This window comes from Orcinus orca, chromosome 3 (genome assembly GCF_937001465.1).
Source record: "Orcinus orca chromosome 3, mOrcOrc1.1, whole genome shotgun sequence".
NCBI lineage: Eukaryota > Metazoa > Chordata > Mammalia > Artiodactyla > Delphinidae > Orcinus > Orcinus orca.
The window spans coordinates 162,103,633-162,129,485 of NC_064561.1; the positions used below are offsets into that span (position 1 = coordinate 162,103,633).

The 25,853-nt window shown below is 35.2% G+C and overlaps 1 pseudogene; it reads left to right on the forward strand.

The window, feature by feature from the left end:
- The first annotated feature begins 2,212 nt into the window (after window positions 1-2,212).
- LOC125963974 (T-box transcription factor T-like) lies at window positions 2,213-21,430 on the forward strand (annotated as a pseudogene).
- The last annotated feature ends 4,423 nt before the right edge of the window (window positions 21,431-25,853 follow it).

Below are 25,853 nucleotides of genomic sequence, written 5' to 3' on the forward strand. Positions count from 1 at the left end.
AATCCACACGCTAAAAATGGCAAAGCAGGAAGACAGAATGTACCTGGGCCTTCAATGGCATTAGTCAGAAGCTGCATGTTTAAGAAAAACTTATAACAGCAACAAAACAACTAAGAAGAGGAGGATGAGAGAGGATGAGAGAGAACGAGAGAGAGAGAGAGACTTAGAATGAAGAATGTTCTTTTATGTTTTTCTCCCTTGTTTGTACTCTTTCTTTGAAAAAGAAAACCATCATAGGATAAAGTGCTAAAAAAAATGCTCAATATTTAGTTAGTTAACTTATTCAATATGCTTTCAGGAAGAAAAAAAAAATCATTACATGATGTGGTTGATGGAATTGTAAAAATATCTCCCCAAGATTTTTTGTTTCCTAGCTGTTCAGTAAAGCACTGATACAGGTATTGCTGAGAAGAGTCTTTCACATGGAATTAAGGTTACTAATCAATTGCTTTATATTAGGAAGGTTAACCTGGATTGCCTGAGTGGACCTAATGTAATCATATGAGCCCTTAAAAGCTAAAGAGGAAGACAGAATCGTCAGTCAAAGAGATGAAGCTTGAGTGACTTGAGGCATGAAAGGGACTTGACCCACTCTTGTTGGTTTGAAGATGGAGGAATGGGGCCAGAAGCCAAGGAAGGCTAGCAGCCTCTAGAAGCTGAGAAACATCCCTGATGTCTAGCCAACCAGCAATACCAGCAAAAAAACAGGCAACTTAGCCCTACAACCACAAGGAAGTGAATCCTACCAATCACTCACACAAGCCAGGATGTGGATTCTCCCTTAAAGCATCAAGAAAGGAACACAGCCATGTAGACACCTTGATTTTAGCCTTCTGAGACCCAGGGAAGCTAGACTTCAGACTGTGAAGGCACTGTGAGATGATGCCTGTGTTAGGTCTCTGAATTTGTGGCAATTTGTTATGGCAACATTATGAAACTAATAATCATAGTAATACAAGAGAATCTGTTTAGGACATTTGCAAAAAATGTCCTGACATATTAACCTTTCAAAAATTACTTTCATCAAATTATAAGGCACAGATCAGAGATCAAAACCCTGAAAAATTACTACTAAGAACCCAGTGTTTTAGTGGAGGCAGGGAAGTAAGGATCATGAGATGCAATCAGGGTAGATAGTGTGTGGCTCTGTGGATGGTCCTTGATTGAGTTTCCAATTGGAAGTTTGAAAAATAAATGCCAAAAATCTACACTACTTCAGAGTTTTCACTAGTGTCCGTTTCTAAAAAATCTTACATGAATTACTATAATTTCAACAAAACACTGATTTTACTAACATTTTATATTGTTGTAACTCTAAGATTTGAACAATAATGATATGGTTTACTGTGAAATATAGGAAATTTATAATTATGTGTTTTTAAATTTTTTGCATGTAAAAAGTAGGTTGATTGAGACTATGCAATCCCATCTATTCACTCTTTTTGTGATTATACTGAAGTGCATTCTCTTCAAAAAAGAAAAAAATAGAGAGAGAGCTCAACTGAAATGAAAGGATTATAGTAGTATGAATTACTCATTCATATTAGTGATATATTCAATCAATCCAAAATATTAATTGAATAACCATTATATCCAATGATTTTTACACATAAATTTACCTATATTGCCACAACACAATGCATATTTTGAATGCATTTAAATTATTTTACACACATACACAAAATAAGACTGCTGATGATTAAATTTCACCTCGAAGTATCTTATTAGGTGATTAATTAGTAGGTGGCACAGAGTACAGTGAATAGTACCAACTATTATTTCATCACTCACTTATAATAAGAAAACATTGAATAAAGAGTCAGTGTTGTATTTATCTGAGTTTCCCAAGCAAACAACAAAATACCTAATACGTAGGAACATAAAAATGCTGTTGGAGTAAACTGTATGTTAACAGTTACACGATTTAAGCAAGAACATGACCAAGGATAAATGTATAACTGAATAGTTATGTTCTGTCATTTTGATAAAAAATTTCAAAATAACACTAAAAAATCAAGTTTTATTCTTAATTATTTGCTATCTTTCATTCTCTAAACAAATATTACATGAGTACTTGCCATGTAGCAAGTATCCAAGACATTTAGGGAATGGAAACAAACAAAGAGAGTCTCTGGCTTTAAGAATTTCCTGGACATGTTAGAATGTTTGCCACATGCAATACCTGAAGATGTTTATTAGAGCTTTATTCAGCATGCAGCAAAGGGCAGAGAAGGAAGTGTTTAATTCAAGGTAAGTTGTTTATCTGCTGGGGGAAAATCAGTGAAATCAGCTGAGAAAAACTGTCATGTGATATTATGGTTTAGTTATTCTGAAATGGGAAACAAAAGAACATTTTATACAGAAATATTAAATTATTTTATGGTGTGAAAATTAAATTTTTTGCATTGAGGTTTTTTAAAATGGCAATGTTAATCATGAACTTAAGAAAACATATAGGTGAAAAAAGAGAAATGAGTTATATTTTTCAGGATTGAGCTGAGGGGAATATATTCCAGGCAGTGGCAACGGAAGATGCAACTTGCAGGGCTGTGAAAACTCATGGAACTTTTGAATGATGACAGGGAGTTCAGAGCCAGAGCAGAGAGGTTTTGTAGGCAGACAGGGATGAGTCTGAGAAGCAAGCAGGAGTAAGATCACAAAAGTTCTCAAATATATTGCCAACAAGTATTTTACTTCAAGCTAGGCTCTGGGAACTCAATGACAGATGTGAATTGCAGAGGAATGACCATATTTCCATTTCAGAACAATCACACTGGCAACAATGTGGAGAGTCAGAAGGGAGGCCAGAATGTGAGCACTCAAATGAAGAAAAAATGAGCATGAGCCCAATGCCAGCAGAAATAGGGTGGAGGAGAGGGCTTCAAGAAAGGTTTAGGACGTAGAGTCTGTAAGACTTTCTGATTGATTTGAAATGAAGGGGAGGAACTGCCAAAGGAAGATTCAAGGACCACCCCAATTTACTGGTTAGCAAAACTTAACTTATCACACATACTTGTGGTAACTATAAACTGAGATTTAAAAAAATCCTATTTATACTTGAATTTGAGTTAACCTAAACATTTCCTAATAAAACTTGCCTATAATTATGATTCCTTCTATTTTTTTCCTAATACTCAAAAGCAGTGATTTTACAATTCATGTAATCATGGTATAAGTGGCAGGAGAAATACTAATTGCAGAATATTTACTTCAATAAGCCTTTTTCTCATGTGTTTGAATATTTCAAAACATAGTTCATGACATTAAAGAAAAAATAAAGATATAGTTAATTCTAAAAGGCACCATGAAATGCAAAAGTGCAACCTATACTTAAAAAAAATTAAAACATTGAGTATTTGTCCACATACATTGCCCACTGATTTGCAGCCTCAGTAATTCATGTAAAAGCTATCATGTAATATATATGAGATTGCTTTTCTACAATCTTGCAGAAAGGATACTTGGAAGTATCCTTTTGTACCAAAACTGGAATCATTTTTCTGATGATAGGGTAAAGTAAGGTGAAGCTTTGCATTTCATGAGTAGTCAGTAAATGTAGGTGGGTGAAATCATTTATTCCTTTAAAACAGATCACAAGATATGTTATTCTTGATGATTTCCAACAATATTATAAGTCCTTGAAGTAGCACATGTATTTGCAGAAAAAAAAATAATATGCACATAAGCAAAGCAGGGTGAAAGAAACAAAAATTTACCCATGATCCCAATAGCGATTATATATATATTTGAAAGAGAGAGAGAGAGGATGCTAGCTAACTGACTAGGTAATCAGACTCCCTAAGCAAAGTCTACCATTACAGGGATTCTAGGAATCTAGGGGTGGGCAGGAATATAGTGATTCTAGTACGTCAAAGTGCATAGTCACTGGGGAAGCAGTCTGGCAAGAACACATTGGCCAGTCTTGGGGCAGCTGGAGGCTGTCAACCAGCTATCCTTCCTGCAGAAGTCTTCCTTGAATAGAGATGTAAGCAAGACACTTCCCATCCATCCCTTGCTTCATACAGATTCTCTTCTCTGTGCATGAGGTTTGGAAAACAGCTCCTCCATCATTTTTTTTTTTAAGCTTTGTATATGCATTTTATCTTTTGAACCAGAATCTTTTTTTTTAAATTATTTTTATTTTTTATTTTTGGCCATGTCCATTCTTTGTTGCTGTGTGCAGGCTTTCTCTAGATGTGGCGAATGGGGGCTGCTCTTCATTGTGATGCGCGGGCTTCTCATTGCAGTGGCTTCTCTTGTTGTGGAGCACAGGCTCTAGGCACGCGGGCTTCAGTAGTTGAGGCATGCGGGCTCAGTAGCTGTCGCTCACGGGCTCTAGAGTGCAGGCTCAGTAGTTGTGGCACACGGGCTTAGTTGCTCCACGGCATGTGGGATCTTTCCGGACCAGGGCTCAAACCCGTGTACCCTGCATTGGCCGGCGGATTCTTAAACACTGTGCCACCAGGGAAGTCCCTCCTCCGTAGTTCTTGTCCATGTTTCTGAGGAGAAACCTATGAGAGGTTAGTGGGAAGAGGCACAGACACCATTGCTGCAAGTAGGTTCAGGGTATCATTAATACTCATCCTCTCCCTCCTCAAACACCTATACTAATTTCCTCCTACCCTTAATTATTACCACAGGATTTGGTAGTTTACCTGGCTTTATGACCCAGGATTAGCTATATAATTTTCTGTGTTCAGTGCAAAATGAAATGTAGGACTCCTTGTTCAAAAATTACTAAGAATTTCAAAACAGTGACAGCAGAGCAATAGACCAAGCATGAGGTTCTTTTAAGTATGGGGCCCTTCATTTGACCTGTGGGACTGCCCAGGTCAAGTGCCCATGAATCTGGCCCTGTTGTGGCCCAAACTTAAATTTCTAAAGGGACCGAGACCTTGGTAATCACCCCTCTGTCTGGCTGGGGTTGCTGCATCCATCCACTCACAGGTACAACTAGGTAAGTTCCAAATTTCATAATGAGAATGCATAATCATTACTGAACTGAGCATGAGGAATTGGATTAATATCAAGATTTTAGGTGTGGAAATGGTAAATAGGAGCTTAGAATTCACTAAATTATAAAACTGAAGAATTCTTTCTTAAAGAATGTTTCAATGTTTATGCCAGTTGAATGGTATTCTTTTAACAATGTTACTTTGTTTTCATATGTGATGGGAACCTCCTAATTCCTGAAAAGACCTGTGACTTCTGAAAAAAATAGACAATATCTTGAAGTTTTGTGATTTCACACCTACTTTATAAACTAATTGAGCTGAAGATTGGTGTTTAAAATTCTTGTGTTCTCGGCTGGTCTCCCGTCTCCCGGGGAGCGGCGGGTGGGGAAAATGTACCAGCGTGTATGCCTACTGGGACCACGTTTTCCAGAACAGTTAAGCCCAGTGTCAACTATGCTGTCCCACCTTCCTCGACATCTGCAGATATTTATTTGAATTTTGTTGAATTGTTCTCATCAATATGAGAAGAGAGCAGGCTGAATGGAAGACAGTCATTATGACCACTGGGGCCACTAGGGTTAGCTCTAGAGTCCTTAATTCTCCATTCAGTATTAAATTATTGACTATTTTGCCACAACTACTGAGCCTGCACTCTAGAGCCTGCGAGTCACAACTACTGAAGCCTGTGTGCCACAACTACTGAACTCCATGCACCTAGAGCCCGTGCTCTGCAACAAGAGAAGCCACCACAATGAGAAGCCTGCACAGCGCATAGAAGAGTAGCCCCCGCTCACCGCAACTACAGAAAGCCTGCGTGTAGCAATGAAGACCCAACTCAGCCAAAAATAAAATAAATACATTTATTTTTTTAAAAAGTGGATGTATTTAAAAAAACCCAAAAAGGTCCTACTGTATAGCACAGGGAACTATATTCAATATCCTGTGGTAAGCCGTAATGGAAAAGAATGTGAAAAAGAATGTATATAAATGTGTAACTGAGTCACTTTTCTGTGCAGCAGTAATTAACACAACACTGTAATTCTACTATACGTCAATAAAAAATAAATTAAAAAAAAAATTCTTGTGTTCTCGAGTGGACAGCTTGTGAAAAAAATTGAGGAAAAAATAATACTGGAAAATAAGAAATTTATTTGGTAAAGTATAAAAATATTCTATTGGAGAAGTGAATATAGCCTGTGCATTACTTATTAATAATAATAAATATTTACAAAGCACGTTCTAGGCACTAGGAAATATTCTAATTGCTTTACATGTTTTTTAATTATATGATAAATGCCCCCATTTTATGGATAAGGAAACAGAATGAGTAAATCTAGGTAAAAATTTAAGAGTTACAGTCTTAATCAGTTTTTAAAATTAATTACAAATTAATAAAATTCATGTTCTGGTATAAATTAAATTGTGTTTTGAATCATTTACTTTTAAAAATTTTGTTTTAATTGTACTCAAAGAGAAAAAATATACTCCTGAGTTTGATTAGAGAAAAAAGTGGTCACATTTCAGAAACTAGGTAATATATGATCTTTATATACAATGCCAGCACCCAGGAAGAGACTGCCTATCATAAGTTGTTTTTCTCAAAATAACAGCTTTATGGAAATATAGTTTACTTACCATACATTTTACCACTTTAAAGCGTGCAATGTTTAGCATTAGTGGTTAAGTGTTCATTGTTTGGTGTATTCACAGAGTTCTGCAAGCATCACCACGATCTCATTTTGGAATATTTGCATCACCCCAGGAAGAAATCCTTTAGCAATCTCTCCCCTGTCCTTCCTCTTCTTAACTCCTATTAAACTCATGAGTTTTTCAAAATTGAAAAAGTCACATTGAATCCTAACCTGAGGCCCCATTTTTTGCTTGTTTGTTTGTTTTTAAGCTGTGAAAGACTTATTTGTTTGAAGTTTATGATAATTTTGTTTTTAAGAGATTTACAATACCAAATTACTGAGTGTTTGATAGTAATGTTAATTTAAATGTGTTACACTAGATATAACAAAATTCAGATTTTTCCTTATGTAGTGTGTTTAAGATGGGTTGCTTGTATATTTTAACCGCTTAACATGACTCTGCATTGAATTTCTATGGTAACTGCATTTCTGAAAAAACATAAAAACATTCAGAGGCTGTGCCCTCTCTCTCCTTTTCCTGTTGCCTTTCAGATCAGGAGAACATATCTCTCCAGAAGTCACTGGAATGCCCTATGTACATTTATTATTATTGCTATTTCCATCCCCCAAATTAATATCAAAACTACCATGATAGATTTGTAAAGAAACCATTTAGGACTACTCATGAAAAAGAAAATTATCTTGGATAATGACAGAAAAGAAAAAAAAATACAGTTAGAAGATAGGAAGTCAAATTCAAACTGTTTGGCCTAATCCTGATTGTATCATTTTCATTATATAGTCAACTTCTGCTGTGCCCACTTGACTTTATGGCTTAATGATATGATTTTGCCCAGTTGATGATGAGTAGCTCTGGTCATAGGATCACCTGAAATCCTAGTCATGTTTAAGTAGAACATAGTGGTATGTGAGAAGCTCTTACTCAAACTAAGAGTAATTTACTGTCATAGCAACCAAAACTTTGTCCCCCAACTTCAATTAGGCTATGATGTTTTATCATAATATTTCATTCCTCTCAGATTTCCTATCTTTGGTTAAAATTACACAGTGTTATATGTCAATAGTATCTCAATTAAAAAAAGAAAAAAAAAGTAATTGGTTGAATAATCTAGTTATCAGAATTAATGTATGTGTAACTTTACCACCTCAACGTGAAGCCCTGATTTCTTTCTAGTCTAAGCTTCAGAATTCAGTTTTACAGTTGTAAATAAGAAATGAGGATTTTGAAAAGTCCTACACATAAATCCATGTAGATACATATAGCACGTGCACACACACACACATCATACTTTGTATATTTATTTTGAATAGAAAATGGAATAAGCAGGTGAGTAGTTTCAAAGTTGAAGATTTATTCATTTTTGGAAATTTTTAGGTAATTTTAGTCAGTTTGATATAAATATTAATATACTATATGTTGGCTGCCATTGGTCTAAAAATCTACCAGATCTTCCAGCTCCATGCTACTAATAATATCTAGTACTGTTGTGAGCTGAATTGTGTCCCCACAAAAGATATACTGAGTTCCTGAACCCAGACACCTGTGAATGTGACCTTATTTGGAAACGGGGTCTCTGCGATTTAACCAACTTAAGGTAAGGTCATATTGGATTGAGGTGGGCCCTAAGTCCAATGACTAGTGTCCTTATAAGGAGAAAGAGACACAGAGAGGTAGACACGCAGGGTAAACAGCCATGTGATGGTGGAGACAGAGGTTGGAGGGATGAAACTTCGAGTCAAGGCACGCCAAGTGTTTGACAGTGATCATCAGAAGTTAGGAAGAGGCAATGAAGTATTCTTCCCGAGAGTCTCCAGAGGGAGCCTGGCACTGCTGACACATCAGTTCCAGACTTCTAGGCACCAGAACTGTGAGAAAATAAATTTCTGTTGCTTTAAGTCATATACTTGTAGTATTTTGCTATAGCAACCCTAGGATATTAATACACATACTATATACAGTAGTAGATAGTAGATTGGCCAGTGATATTACAACTGGGTAAATATTTCTTTGACATGTTCTTACACAGATGGGCATTCACCTTACCTTAATGACTTGCAATTTATAATTTTGCTTTGACAGACCCATGATATGAACTTTGGAACAACAACAAACAAAAAGTACTGAGTGAAGGAACAGTATTGTTTCTCCTGAGAGACAATTAGAAACTTGTTTCAGACAGACTGGAAGTAGAGAATGCAAATTTTCTGTTAAAAATCAGTGGAATAAAAGCATCTTATTTCAATCTCATCTTTTCAATCCCTGGCAAATGCCCCAAAGAACAAAAGAAGAGTAGAAACTTCAAGATTTAATATAATAGAAAAAAAAAACTTCAATATACAAATAGAATTATACTAGACAAAAAATGTGAAACATTAACCTAAACAAGAGTGCATGATATTTATTTTCACAAACTTCCTCAGTCTCCAAGATATTTTTGCATTTCCAAAAATTTAAGTATCTTATTCTGCATAATCTCTACAAAATGACAGTTAAGACATCAAGAGTTATAGGAAGGCTCTGGGTACTGTGGAATATATCCTGTTGGGACCCAGATATTTGTGACAGAAAAGCAGATACCTGGCAAATAAAAATAAAAATAATAATAAAAATAAATAAAACCATCTGTACACTTTCTTTCCTAGCCTGAAAGTTGCTTCACTGAGAGCTGAATAGAGGAGAGAAGGAAAAGCATTGCCATAGACAAAATGTTAGTGTCCCCATTCATATGTTAAAACTTAATTTATAATGGGATATCATTTGGAGGTGGGGCCTTTGGTTGCTGATCAGGTCATAAGGGCAGATCCCTCATGAATGAATGACACCAAACCTGCTGGCACCTGATCTTGAATTTCCCAGCCTCCAGAAGTGTGAGAAATAAGTTTCTGTTGTTTATAAGTCACCCAGTCTACGGTAATTTGTTATAGCATCTTGAATGGGCTAAGACAGGAATAGAGGAGGCAATCCATGATTTTATAAGTTGAGGGCTGCTCTGGATACTCTAGCTTTCAATACGATGGGCTCTCAATATTACACTTTCCTTTCTGCACTTTCTTCTCTACTTTTGAGGGATAAACCTGCAAGCCACATATTTCAGACAACGTAGCTTTCTGAATTTCTCTTAGTTTCTGCCAGTTGGAGGCACTAGATGGAATTTAGAAGGAAGAAAGAAGAAACAGAATATTACTTTGCTATTTCAGTTTCTTTCAGCACCTAAGGGCTGTGACAGTAGCAATACCATAACGACAAAAGAAGGCATCTTGCTCATGGTCTTCTTGGCATGGAACCTCCATTCTAGGAGAAGAGTATGCAGGGGTGGAGGCAAAGAAAGGCAGACCAGCTCTGCAATATACAAAAATTTATTGAATTAAATGCTCGTGAAATGGGTGAATTTTATAATATTTAACCTATATTTTATAAAGCTGTTTTTTTAAAGGTGATTTTAGGCAGCAGTGAATGTCAGCAACTTTGAGAGTAATTTAGCAGCAATGGTAGAGTGGGCTTCTGGTTTTTGCTTAATAGAAGAATACATTTCTAACAGTAGCAGACACAGACAGAGAGCTTACCCCTCATACTGTCAGCAGCTCTGGGGCGAAAATGGTCCCATGAGCTGTAGTCTAAGGCAGTGACAGTTTCTTGATCTATGAAGAACAACCCTCCTCTTCCCTTAACACCTTTAGCCATTCCATCACTCTAGTCACCTGTGATCAGCTATAAATTTCCCCATCCTTAAATATTGAATGGTTTTCACATCCGCCAAATGTACGCTGAATACCAAAGAAGATTTTTCTGTCACCCAAGCAATTTGTTGAGGAAGAGTTTGGAGTCAACACCTCTGAATCCACGCCCCAGATAGTCCCAGTTACCACAGTTGTCAACATCTCTGGCAAGCAGCAAAAATAATTCAAAGATGGATCATACTTAGAAAGAAAATGGTATGTGCTCTATGCGCAAAACATTTTTCTTTAAATCAGTAAATTGTCATTTCCGATAAAAAGATGGTTACAGTAAAACAAAGGAATGAAAGAAATGCTTCTCATTATTCTCACAAAATTTATAGATAATATCATCTTTATAAGTAATAAGTGAAATTTGAACAATGAGAAAAAAGTATTCCAAAGAGACTTTATAGGATGTCCAAAGAATATAGAATTGAGTTGCAAAATGTCACAATATGACAAAAAATGAAAAGCCAGTGTAGAGAATAATGCCCGTTATAGGTGGAAAAAGTTAGATGTTTATAAGTAGTTATGAGGGTGACTCAGAGAGAAAGAAAGAGAGGAAGGGAGGGAGGTGGAGCAGGGAGAGAAAAAGGGGAATGTAAATATGATCACAGAAGGAATGCTAGACTTTAAAAAGGTATATCTAACATGCATTATTGATATTTTTAAGAAGAACTAAGCAAATGAAAATATAGAAAGAGTCTAAAGTATAATTTTTTCAACATTTTTCTGAAATAAAGACAAGTTGAATGTGTAGACTGAAGGGGCTCATAGATTTCCAAGAAATAATGAAACCTAACATTCATACTTACCATTCCAAATCAAAGCATATTCTGGTAAGGATGTTAAAATTCAGGTACAAAGAAAGAATCCTAAGAGAAAGAGGGGAAAAAATCATGCCCCCTACTAGTGTGAAATATCAAGATGGATTCGACATCTTCACAGTAATATTCATGCAAGGAGACAGTTTGATCAGTATCTAAAATATACTGAGAAGAAGAATATGTGATGCAAGAATTTTATAATCAGCCAAGTAATCCTTTGATTTTAAAGAAAACTTTTGAGTAAAAAGGAAAAGGGTGCACGAAGTTATGCCATTTATGAATAACAAGGTCTGAAACTCCTAGGGGACAAGGTTAGGCAGTGATAAAGAAAGAAAAGGGAGAAAATGGAGCTGATTAGGTGATGAGAACTAAAGGATATTTTTTAAATTGACAGAGTAGACACTCATGCCAACCCACCCCCACTCCTGCCCAAATATGTTAAGATTAATTTTTATTTAATGAAAGTGACAGAAGTGTGAGATGGTCACATGATCAGAGCAAAGGTAGCGGGAATATTCAGCCAGCCTCCTTTGGGTTGCAGAGTCTGTTAATTTTGACTCTGTTCCCACGTGAGGACTCTTGTCAATACGCAAAGCTCATTTTTTCTAAGCTCAAAGCTTTTTCAGAATCAAGTCACCTAACACCATTCAGAAAGAACTTTAAGCAGCATCTATGTCCTTCCTGTGAAATATTTATGAGCAACTTGGATTCTGACTTTCCTGTCAAACCCACTGAAGCTTAGTCTACATTCTCTTTTAAGGACATGATGGATGTTGGAAATGGAAATCCTGTTTATCCCCAGCCCACATCCATCTTTCTATTTTTTTCTATTTCTATAGATGATAGAGAATAGAGATATAGTTAATTTCTCACCGAGCTTATTAAAAAATCTATGTTCTTACAAGATGTTATTTATATTATTTCATTTGATTTCCCCAATACTGTTAATAGTTGACATCATAATTCCCATTTTACAGCATAGAAATTTCAATTGCATTAGGTTAAATCAATTTGTTCTAAATTACACAGAAATTCAGTTTTGTGTCTGGTATTAGAAGAATCTCTTTGTACTACCCCACCACCCCTTACTGTAGTTGTAAAATTCACCTATTGGCAATCACATATGATAAATGATCATATGATTCCAGAGAATAAATTACAAGTGTTAAACTTAAAAATAATGGCTTGTTAGTTCCCTATCCCCACATCTTTAATGACAGAAATCACAGATCTTGTCCATGAGGATCACAGTTTTTGAAGTAAAATACTGGATTTTTATTTCTATTGCTATGACGGTATTATTATAGTAATACAAAAACAAGAAAAAGACAATACACAAAAAGAAAACTACACACCAATTTCCATCATAAAATAAATGTAGAAATCCTTAGCAAAATATTAATAGAATTAGCAATATATAAAAATAATTATACACTGTTACCAATTGATATTCATTCTCAGCATGTAAAGCCAGTTCAATATTCAAGAATTATCAATGTAATTTACCCAATCCTAAAGAAAAAAAAAATTCCATGGTCATATAATTCAATGCAGAAAAAGGGTTTGACAAATTTCACAACCATTCATGTTGTAAAAACAACAAACGAAAAAAAAAAAAAAAAACAACAAACGAACAAAAAGCTCTCAGAAAAATAGGAATAGAGAATAACTTCTTCCACTTGATAAACAGCATCTATGGAAATCAAACACAAAAAGAAAACCAAAAACCCAAAGTTAACATTATACTTAATGATGAAAGACTGAATTATTTCCCTTCTCAAGGTCAGGAACATGGCAAGGATATTCACTCTCACCGCACTCATTTAACATAGTATGAGGTGTTCTAGCAAGTTCAGTAAGGCAAGAAAAATAATTAAAAGACAGATATGTAGGTAAGAAAGAAATAAAATTGTCTCTATTCGCAGATGATATGATTATATACAAACTGAAGTCTAGGAATACACATATACTCAAAAAAATACCCTTTTAGAATTAATAAGTTAAGCAAGGATACAGGATATAAAACAAACATAAAATATTAATTGTAAACCTATTTGCTAGGAATTAAATATGGGCAGTGAGATTATAGAAATATATCCAAATAATCAAATATTTACAAGACTTGTCATCAAAAAACTATAAAATGTTCATGAAAAAAATCAAAGAGGTTCTAAATAAATGGAAGACATTCAGTGTTTATAGATTGGAAACTTCAGCTTGGTAACTGTTAGTTTTGCAAGGGCCATCATAACAAAATATCAAAGACTGGATAGCATAAATAAAATAAATATATTTTCTCACAATCCTGGAGGCTTATTAAAGTCCATGATCAAGATGTCAGCAGGGTTTTATTTTGCCTAAGGCTTCTCTTCTTTTCTCGTAAATGGCCATCTCTTCTCTGTACCTTCAGAGTCTTCCTCTATGTGTGTCTGTGTCCTAATTGCAAATCAGGTTGGATTAGAGCCCATCCTAATTACCTCATTTTAATTTAAATACCTCTTTAAAGACCATATCCCAAATATAGTCACATTCTCATATTGTTAAGTCTGGGGGGTTAAAACTTCTACACATAAATTTTGGGGAGAGTCAATTTAGCTCATAACAGTAAGGATTTCAATTATGCCAAAATTGATATAAAATTTTAAAACAATTCTCATCAAGACATCAGCAAGAATTTTTGTATAGACCAGATTATTTAAAAATATATATGGAAAAGAACAAGGGAATTAGAAGAATAAAAAGAATTTGGAAAATGAAGAATATAGTAGAAGAAGCCAGTCTACCCAATTTTAAGCCTTATTTTTTTTTCTTTATCTTTCTTTTATTACTGCTTTATTTATTTATTTATTTATTTTGGAGTACAGTCACTTTACAATATTTTGTTAGTTTCTACTGTACAGCAAAGTGAATCAGCTATACATATACATATATCCTCTCTTTTTTGGATTTCCTTCCCATTTAGGTCACCACAGAGCACTGAGTAGAGCTCCCTGTGCTATACAGTAGGTTCTCATTAGTTATCTCTTTTATACGTAGTATCAATAGTGTATATATGTCAATCCCAATCTCCCAATTCATCCTTATACTATCTTTAGTAATCAAGACTGTGTGGTGTGAGTGGAGGAATAGACACATAGGCCAATAGAAGAGAACAGATAATTCAGAAATAAACTCACAAATATGCCCAAATGATTTTTGACAAAAGTGAAAGGAACAATTCAATGGAGAAAAGATAGACTTTTAAACCAATGGTACTAGAGCAATCTGATAGGTTAAAAAAAATTGAGCCTTGACTTGTCACACATCTTACATAAAAATTAATATTCTGGTTGTGATATTGTACTATAATCTAAGATGTCACCATTGAGAGAAACTGGGAAATGAGTACATGAGACCCCTCTGCATTATTTCTTATTACTGCTAATGAACTTACAATTACTTCAAAATGAAACTTTTTAAAAAATTTAAATACAACATTTAAATCCTAAATAAGATCAATAGTCTGAATGTTGATTCATAGTAAAGCCTTTGTCAGCTTGGTGCTTGTGCTATCAACCGCAAGGCAGACTGCTATGATCAGGTGAAAAAGAGAGATTACTGTGTGTAGCCTCTCATCCTATAATACCCCACTTGAGTACGGACCTAAATAGAAGACAGTTCTATTTACCAATCAGCTGGGAGAACACATACTGTCTATATATATGTATATATTTCATTTTTAGGAGATTAAAGAAATTCCTAAGCTATAAAATCAACACTATAGTGCTTAGGACTCAGAAATGTTATTTGCTAACTTCATAGTTTATGAAGATCTTTCATTATGAGCTTAAGGGAAGAAAAGAAACTAATATGTAAATTAAGCAAAAGAAAGTTATAATAAAAGAAAAACAAAGAGAAAACCCAACAGAGAAGGTAATAAAATTCCAGTGGAGATCATTACAGGTACTTTTAAGAAATAAAGGTAGTAGAACATAATGATAAGCATGATTTAGAACTGAAAAATGTTGAGAATAAAAGCAGTACATGCAATTTTTAAATGGCCAATATAACCTCCAAAAATGACAGAAACTGAGGATGGAAATTATTTTCCAAATATAATTTTAAATGATTTTTTACCAACTGAGGAAATTCTTTCAGCCTAACGTTCTCCCTCAAGGAGCATTTGGTGAACTCCTAAAGATGGGAAGATAATTGGTATTTTATTGCTCAATATGTTTGCAACCATAATGATGAAAATATTGTTTATTTACTTTCAATTTTGAGTCAATCTTCAGGCCACGGAAAGAAGATGCTATGTTTAAGGATGGAATGAAAATCCAAGAGCTATGATAAAAATGTAACTTACACAAAGCAGATTGTGAAGAAAATTGGGTAGAGAAGCAAGGGCATTAAAATTGTCATATAAAGTATGAAAACTGAATTAAAGGACTATAGAAAAATGATTGAGTTTAATTACATTGTTTATACTAAAGATAATTGACAGAAAAACCAAAACAATAACATAATTGACTAAAACAGTTGGAGAAGAGGACCTGAGTGAGTTAAATATTTATATTTGGTATTGGGGGAATAATAAATGTTATCTGATATTAATAAATTCAGAAAATATATATTGTTTGAGAAAGGAAATAACTAAAATATAAACAATTGTGAAGAATTTGTCTGGAGAGTAGACTTAGAAGTGAAGAAGTGCTCTGACTCTGTTGATATTTAATATAAAACATTCTTTAACATGTGATTTTTTTAATGAGCATATATTACTTGATAAAACCAAATGCTTTAAAACTACAACCCTACTCACTTATAAGTGATAGTGATTTATATGATAGGAAGGTGCTTATTGTTGAATTGATATGAAAAAATTTAGAATAGAAGCAATTACCAAACTAGAATCATGCATGTAAACATTTTTTCTAGCATTTTTTATGTGTTAAAATATGTTATTTTTCTTTGCTTTATACTGTTGAATTTGAAATATCACCCACCCAAGGCTCTTTGTTTCTCCCTAGTTAGTTGGCTAGCGGCCGCTTCTATTTGCAAGGACATATCACGTGAATTACAAGGAAGTAAAATAATTGGCCTTCAACTAGACTAAATTTTCACCAAGTGGATTATTGTGCCCTGATAATGCCCACAGTCTAAATGACAACACTCAAAACTCAAATGTGTTCTTAATTTAATTAATTATAATTTCCAAGTTAGGAAAATTGTGTTTTGTATAAAATATTATTTCATTAAATTAGCCACAATAAAAAATAAGAATCACCTTTCATTGGGAATATACAAGAGTAAGTTTCAAATAATTTTATCATGGAAAGTATTATAATAATCATTTCTAATATTTACAATTAAGAATCTTAAAATCCTTCTGGCTTTACTTTCAAGAAAAGTCATCAGCAACATTTAAAAATGTATGCTTATGAAATAAATCATCCAATTACTCTATTTCTATGTTTAAATTCCCCAGTTCTTCTGGCAATAGAATATAAGTCACTGAAGCTTTGTTTCCAGTGGAAAGTGGCTGGTACCTCCAATCCTACCCCAGAAACCCACATTTATATAATCTGCAATAATTATCCAGGTATTTTTAGATCACTTCCATGGCTTTAATATTTACTTGTCATGTTACTTATTTTCACAGCTAGGCATCACATCACCCATCTTTACAAATAAATTTATTACAAATTAAAGGATATAATCCTTCTTCTCTGACTAGTTTTCTACAATTTCTTTTTCCCAGCAACAAATATAATTAAAAATAATAATTGATCATTTGTTTTAACTCGTCAGTAGAACTTACCATTTCCTGGTAAGGACATCTTTGTTAAAATTGGATAATTTTTAAGTGTGTCAAAATGATCAAGATAATAAAGGTCTTGAAATATTTGCCTTTTTGAATTTAGAAATGTAAGCTATGACAGAATACAATTTCTTTCTGTAAAACACATACAAAAATGAACAGCACGTTTCAAATAGTTAACTGTTATTTCACAAGGATCATAAAAGTTAAATAATTAGATGAACTCTGTTCCATTATTCAACAGGACAATTAGTTCTATCAACATTTACAAGTTTTAAATATAGATTTATAATGCAAATATATTTATAATGTACTTTTATTTTTTATAGTGTATTTTTAAAATCTTCAATTAAAATCAGTAATCAAAAGAATTTAACATTAATGATAATAAAGCATTTATTATAATGTTTCTTTTATTCTTCAGTTATACCATTTTAATACTTTAAATACATGTTCAATTTTTTTTTTTTTTTTTTTGCGGTACGCGGGCCTCTCACTGTTGTGGCCTCTCCCGTTGTGGAGCACGGGCTCCGGACACGCAGGCTCAGCGGCCATGGCTCACAGGCCCAGCCGCTCCGCGGCATGTGGGATCTTCCCGGACCGGGGCACGAACCCGCGTCCCCTGCATCGGCAGGCAGACTCTCAACCACTGCGCCACCAGGGAAGCCCCTGTTCAATTTTATTACCATATTTATGAATTAAAAATCTTAGTTTTGCTTAATGTCCTCCACTAGCAAGAAAACAAAAATTGAATGATGCATTTCCATTTACTTATAACTTGAATTCTTTATAAATAATTTTATTTATCAAATATGAATAACTATGATTATAACTATAAGGTTTCAAAAAATGAGAAAAGCGAAGATACAGTTCATGAATTTGTGCTAATGACAGTTAATTATGCTTAAAATTTATTGTCAATTTGAACAAAAAACTATCACAAAAACAAAGTAGGACATTATATAATGATAAAAGGTCAAATCACCAGGAAGATATAACAATTACAAATATATATTCATGCAACATCAGAGCACCTAAATATATAAAACAAACACTGACAGAATTGACTAGAAAAATAGACAGAAGTGTAATAATAGTAGATGATTTCAATGTCCCACTTTTAAGAATGGAGAGACAGTTACCTTATAGGGAACAATTTTTCTGAGTTTTTCTTCTCTCCTTCCCTTATTTTTTTTTGCAAATATATATTAAAAAAAACACAAATTGTGAAATAATAAAGAAAGAAAAGAAACAGAGATGAAAGAGAGAGAAAGGGGTGGAAGGAAGGATGGAAAGAAGGAAGGAAGGAAGGGAGGGTTTCTTACACAAAAGGTGACATACTATACACAGTTTTCTGCAACTTCTTTTTATCACTTAACAATTTATACTCCAAAATATACAATATATAATGCATTTAATCCATTTTGTAGAGATCTTCCCAACTGCTTTGTGCAAGTACATAGTAATCCACTGTGTAGATATATTGCAGTTTATATAACTGTTGGATTTTGGTGTTAGAATTTTGGATTTTGGGGGTGATTTCAATTTTGTTACTAGTCCCAATAATGTTACATTGAAGAACATTTGATACATGTCATTTCAAACTAATGTCAGTGTACTTTTGGAACTTTGGAACAGATTCCTGGAAGAGGGATTGATAGGTCAAAGGCCAAATACAGCTATGATTTTGTTAGATATTGATAAAATCTTCTCCATGGATGTTGTCCCATTTTACATTTTGAAAAACAAAATATTAGACTGCTTTTTCCTCCTTAGCCTCACCAACAGAGTGTTACCAAACTTTTCATATATTTCAAATCTTACAGATGACTAATGGTTTTGGTTTTAATTAGCATTTTTCTCATTATAAAGATTATAATACAATATGAAATATATTTTCTAACAAACATTGTTCCATTGAAAATATGAAATCTACATTTGGATCTGAGTAGCCCAGGGAAGTATCCTGGCTTAATGACATAAGTGGCTATTTAGTTGTAATTAATTAGATTAATTTGAAACCATCTGTTTTACTCAGGACTGCAGTTTAAAGAGATAGGAGAAAGAAAGGCAGAACAGAAGAAAGGGAAGGAAAGACAGAAAGAAGGAAGGAAGGAAGGAAGGAAGGAAGGAAGGAAGGAAGGAAGGAAGGGAGAGAGGGAGGAAAGGAGGGAGGGAGGGAGGAGTGAATTAAGCTAGGCCTGAATTAAGACAAAAAATATATATGAATAAATGGGGAAGAACTGCTTAAATCAATGTAATTACCTTTGTTTGCTTGAAATCTGTGTTATAGTTTGAAGTCTGTGCCATACCTACCTTGTTAAAAAAAACACTAAATTTACCTATTTTGCTCATATTCATGTTTCTCATAAACTCTGACCAGAAATTACAAATTTTAAAGTTTTACTGCATTTCAGCACTAAACTATGTGCATAACCTCAGAAATGGATTGATGTCTCTTGTTAATACATATTTTGTTCATCATATGCTGGGTAGGAGCTACATATTAGTATATATCCTCAAAATTTTATTGCATTTAACACACCAAAAGGGACATTATACAACTAATAAGAAGTGAAGTCCATGTTAAGTTATTTGATCAAATATGTTTCATGAAAACTGCCTAAGAACATCAAAGCAATTAGTCAAACCCAAAATTCAATATGAGTTAGCATTCATATTCAAAGATTTGAATTCAAAAGTAAGTTCAGAGACCAAATATTATATTTTGATTTGTTCTGAAGTGGCCATCTGCCCATATGAAAAAGCTACTGCAACAGTTTGGCAGGAGTTTAAAGAACCGAAATAACTACTCTGTGCAGGTCAGGTTCACAGGCATCTGGGTGTTGACTTGGAAAGCACAAAAAGTAATAATCACAGCATGTGGTACTTTACCGAGTAGCCAGCCAAAAGTGTCTGTCTAAATAGTCAAAAATTTTAGCTGTCATAAGAATCCTTTGAGGAAACTTTATAAATACCTATCAAATTTCAAATATCAGTGGCCAACATTTTTAAAAACACCATAAAGATCTAATAAAATGTTATAGAAAAGTTATAATAATCCTGAGGTACCCATAATTTATATCCTGGCACATTTAAAAATGTTCCTTTTGTTTAAAAATGGCCTTCAAAGATATCAATAGTTTTATTTGTATATTTTATAAATATTTGTATGCTAGTCAATAGTCTGATTTTTAATTGTTTGAAGCAAATCCAATGCCACAAAGAGCTACTTTAGTCATGCCTTGCAGAAGTTCAAGGGGAATATCCTCTATCTTCACCCCTCTGCCCCTCCCCTACCTTCAAGTCTTCTCCTCACAGGTCTCTGCCTGGGAACTGCGGACTTTTGCTGCTTCTTTTCTCGGAAGAGTGGCTGTTGAAAGGAATTAAATATGGCTCTTGGGTAAGTAAGTCTTGGTTGGAGGGCCATGAAGAAGGGTCAGCAAGAGGACAATCTCCCTTGGTGTCCAGAACTTGTAGAATAGCCTGCAATAGAGTGGACCACCAGCTGAGCTCCTTGAAGTGAGAGCTACAGGCTGGCAGGGAGAAGGGTAACCCCAGTGTCAACCAAGAAAAGTTAGATATGGCTGCACTTCAGAGAGCTCATCAACCAGGTGATGGTCACCAATAACAGCAGGAGGATGTTCCCAGTGCTGAAGTTGAGTATGTCTGGCCGGGACCCGAACACCATGTGTTGTTTCATCTTGGATTTTGTGACGGAGAGCAACCACTTCTGGAAGTGTGTGAACAGAGAGTGGGTGCCTGGAGGGTCAGTCCAAGCCATATCTGCATATTGAACTCCTTACATAAATAAAAACTCTAAATTCATATAGTATGAGTTGAGGGTCTACAGGGGATGACTACCAGCCACGGCATTCTCAAGACTCAATGCATATCTGTCAAGGCTTACCAGAAAGAGATTACAGCTCTTAAAACTAAATACAACTGATTTGCAAGGGCTTGCTATGATGCAAAAAGAAGCAGGGATCACAAAGATAAGACAGAAGAACCCAGAGACAAACAGCAACCTGTGTATTACTAATGGAAGTAGCTTATCCCTGGACTCAGTTCCTTCTATCTGCTGTCAACCCCCATCTTCAGTTTGGAGGTCCTGTCTCACTTTTCTCCACCCATGGCTGTGAAAAATGCTCTATGCTGAGGAACCACAGTTCACCCATCCCTGTCCCTGTCCTCAAAGCTGTGCCTAGGACCCCTCCCGACTTGGACAAGCTCATACTTAGCCCATACACTCATTGGAAAAATTCTCCAACCTATTCTGACAATTCATTTGCAAGTTGTCCATGATCTGATCCCATGAACTTAGCCCAGCCTCAGCATGTGTGTACATACTATCATGTTACTCCTGAGCACAACAGGACTGCATCAGTACCCCAACCTGTGGTCAGCTAGCAGAGCACCTTCACACCAGGGTCTCAGACAGCATAGCTACCTAATGGGCTGGGAGTCCATTCCCAGTGAACCCTATCTTACCCAAGTAATCTCAGGTCCCTTCTCCTCAGGATTCTCACTCTATAAGAACCACGTCATGGCCACAGATATTCCTGACAGCCAATATCACACCTTGGCCTCATAACCTCATGGATGTCTCTGTCACCACCTTCCATGTAAACCAAAGTCTTTCCTTAAAATATACACTATTTTTTTTTATGTCTACCAGTTTTACTCAGGATTTGATCTAGGTACAAAATGACAGTCTCATAGGTCAAGAAAGAAAAAAAAATCTTATTAACTTCACTTTAAAATATGAAAAGGAATATATGTTCTGTTGTTCATCAAAAAAATAACCCCACCCATCATCTGCAACACAAGTGTAGTCCTATGTTGTGTTTATATGCTACAGATGAATTTAAGCATGGAAACAAAACTCAGTTGGACTATTAAATCACCATTACTTGATCATAATAACATTTTGTTTGCTAAGATCCAGAAACTTATTTTTTTGTGTCTCTTACAGAATATAGAAGATTTGACACACTAGAATTAATAAACTCAACTCATCTTATTTAGTGAAATAAAAAGCATACTTTCAATTGCATTCCTTGTTGCTTCAGAGTAGTTTTCAGGTTCCTTTTGTGACAGCTATCATACTTATAGTTAAGCTGTTAGGGACAAAATAATAAATTCATAGTTGAGGACAACAGACTTTAATTGAAATGGAAATTTCACTGTTCTGCCCAATAGAATGTGTTTATTTTGAGCATATGTAATTGCCTCTTGTATTGTTAAACCTACAATGGCAATATTTTTCTTCTGAAAAAAATAGCCAAAGACAATCAGCAAAACATTTTCTGCAAAATAAAGGCAATATGCAAAAAAAAAAAAAAAAAAGAAACAACAAAAACAAAAAACTAAATACAGTTCTAAAAAGATCTACTGAGAGGATTCAGTACTAGGAATTAGTGACAAACATAATCCACTAAAATTTTCAAAATTTGCATAGCTCAAATTCTCATCTTTTGCTAACTTACTGTGCATCTAGAAATATTTATTTTGGAAAATATTGAGCAAACTTCTTTTGCCCAGAATGAAAAACTTTAAAGTTTAAGATGGATTACACAAAAGAACACATGCTTTTCTTTTCAAAGGAGAGTGATTTTTTTTTTTTTTTTTTTTTTTTTTTTTTTGGTGGTACACAGGCCTCTCAATGTTGCGGCTTCTCCCGTTGTGGAGCAGAGGCTCCGGATATGCAGGCTCAGCAGCCATGGCTCACGGGCCTAGCCACTCCACGGCATGTGGGATCTTCCCAGACCATGGCACGAACCCATGTCCCCTGCATCGGCAGGTGGACTCTCAACCACTGTGCCACCAGGGAAGCCCTAAAGGAAAGTGATTTTAAGAGCTTATAATTACTTAGTAAAGGTTTTCTGAAGATCAAATTCTTTTTAGGTGCCCCTTTTTTGGTAATCTCTACATTAATTGGAAGCATGTAAAATTGTTCTAAATTAATGATAAAAAAATCAACTTCATGTTTTTTTAACTGGCTCTTTAAGTTTTATATTAACAAATTGTAGTTCATGATATACCTTAAAATATTCTGATAAAGCATCCAGATTAAGTTCATCCAAAGAAGAGATAATGCATTTCTACATTTGTTTGTGATAATTGGAGCAAAGACTGTATTAAACTAAATAATGATACTTTGACAGTGTAAAGATGCAAATGTACATGAAAGTAATATTTTTTCAATGGTGAGAAGATGTATTTTATACTAGACCTGACTTAAGGCTTTTGCACAGGATATTTCTTTGTCTGGAAATGGCTTTCCCCACATAATCACCTGGCTTACTCCTTCAATTTCATTCCTCACAGAGGCCACACCTGACCACTCCACATCAACTGCCCCAATGTACTATGAAAACTCTTGGTCTGTTAGATTTTTTTCATAACATGAATTTTTATGTCCTTTGTTTATTCTTTTATTTTCCAAATTTTTTATTGATTGCGTCCCTTGCCCCTGCCAGAATTCAAGTTCCTCAAGTGCAAGAACTCAAGTTTTTCTTGCTAGTTGATCAGTCCCCAAGACCTAGAATCATTTTTGGAAAATACGAGCCCAGTACATATGTGTCAAAAAAGCACTCAATGACCTAGGAGGAATTTCAGGAAAACTTCTGTTGTCATAATCACATAAAAATACATAATGTCATAATGTCTGTTTTATAAACAGCAACAACTAATTAGATGGGAAGAACAGGCTGGAATGAAAAAGGAATAATGAGTCAAAAATGGGTTTAGGTGAGATTAAAAAATACTGCTAAGAAAGTAAAAAACAAAATCTAAAAGTTACAGCCACACTAGAGGCCCTAAGACAACAAGAAACATTAATATGATTATAAATGTCACAGCAATAATCCTTTTTTTGGTTAAATTCCTGAATCAAAAGCAAAGTATAAAGTCTGAGTTTTAAAGATGAGATAACTACATGTACACAGAGAGACACAAATTACCCAAATATTTGACAAAAATGTTACAAAAAACTTATATACAAAAAATATTTAAAAAGTGAAGAATGAAAGAAATGTCAATTGATATTTACAAATATACCAGTCTAAATTAGGGATATGATTAGTCTGAAACCATTGAGTGCCAGAAGGTAAAAGAGAAGTTAATAAGAAATCAATGATAGTATGAAAAAGGAAAAAATTTCAACAAAACAAGAAGATAATAGAAAAAGGAAATTGAGGTCATTTAACTACTAAACTGTAGGCTGTTCTTTCTATGTAACTATGTTCTCACTCTATCCACTTTCTGTCTCCTATTTTTCCAACATACTTTGGACATTTTAAAATAAATTGCAACACACTTGAAAACAGATAAATTATAAGGGTTTACATCACATTTTCTTACCACAATGTTATCAAACTAGTAATTATAACAAAATGTGATAAAATATTTTGAAGTTAAAACACACATTTCTGAAAGTTTGTGTAAATAGGAAAATAAAAGCTGAGTTTTTAGATTCCTTATAAATATCAAAGTAAATTATGTACCTCAAAACTCAAGCTCAGGGGAGGAGTCAAGATGGCAGTGTGGGAACACGCAGAGTTAGCTTCTCCCCACAACTAGTGTGCCTGCCAGCCACTGGTAGGGGACTCTGACCCCCAAGGAGACAGGAGGAAACCCAGAGTGAACCAGTAGGATGTAGGCAGACCAATAGGGGAGAAGTGAAGCCCAGACAGGATTGGCGTCCCTTGGGCCGGGGAGCTTGCTGAGTTCCCAAGCCAATTCCCCCTCCCCCCAAAGCCTCATCCAGGCCACATGGGTCCTGGGGACATAGGAGGGAGGCTGGGGAGATCAGGAGTGGCAGGCAGGAGGGGTCATCCAGGAGGATCAGGAGAGGAGCAGAGGGTGATTACCCTACTCACTCGGGCACAGGGAGCATGCTGAGCTCCCAGGCTGCTCCCCTGCCCTCCAAGGCCCCCTTTTCCCCCTACCGTATTGGTCCTGGGGACATAGGAGAGAGGCCTGGGAAATCAGAGAGGCAGGTAGGAGGGGCCCTCCCAGACCCCAGACCAGAGGAACAGGAGAAGAGAGGAAGGCATTTGCTCTGCCCCTGCTGGGCTCCCAGGTGAGGTCCCCTACCCTCTGAGACCAGGGGTGGGTGGCACGCCTGGGTCCCTACTGTTCCTTGAGTATAAGCCCCACCCCCCACAGCCCTCAGGACCTTTTCCAGCCTTGTGGGTCCTGAGCATTGGCCCCATACACCACCCAAACCTCACCCTTGCTTAGGCCTCGCTCTCCACAGCCAAGGCCTTCCCTCCCCCACTTTTTTTTTTCTTTTCCCTCCTCCTCTTTTTTATTATAGGGTACTGATGTACATTCCAGTTGTTGATTCATATATATTTTTATTTTTACATTCTTTCTAATAAATCTGTTAGTTTCCTAGTCTAATTTTATTTTTACTTTGTTACTGTTCTTTCTTTTTCTTCTTCTTCTTCTTTTTGCTGCCCCACATGGCTTGCGGGATCTTGATTCATGACCTCGGGGTCGGGCAGAAACTCTTGCAATGGGAGCTCTGAGTCTGAACCACTGGACTAACAGAGAACCTCAGACTCCAGGGAATATTCTTCAGAGTGAGGTCTCCCAGAGGTCCTCATCTCAGCACAAAGACCATCTCTACTCAATAGCCTACAAACTCTAGTGTTGGAAGCCTCAGGCCAAACAACCAGTAAAACAGGAACACAACCTACTCATTAAAAAAAAAAAAAAAGTGAGATGGCAAAAAATATGTCACAGTTGAAGGAGCAAGGTAAAAACCTACAAGACCAAGTAAATGAAAAGAAAATATGCAATCTACCTGAAAAAGAATTCAGAGTAATGATAGCAAAGATGATTCAGAATCTCAGAAATAGAATGGAAGCACAGATTGAGAAAATACAAGAAA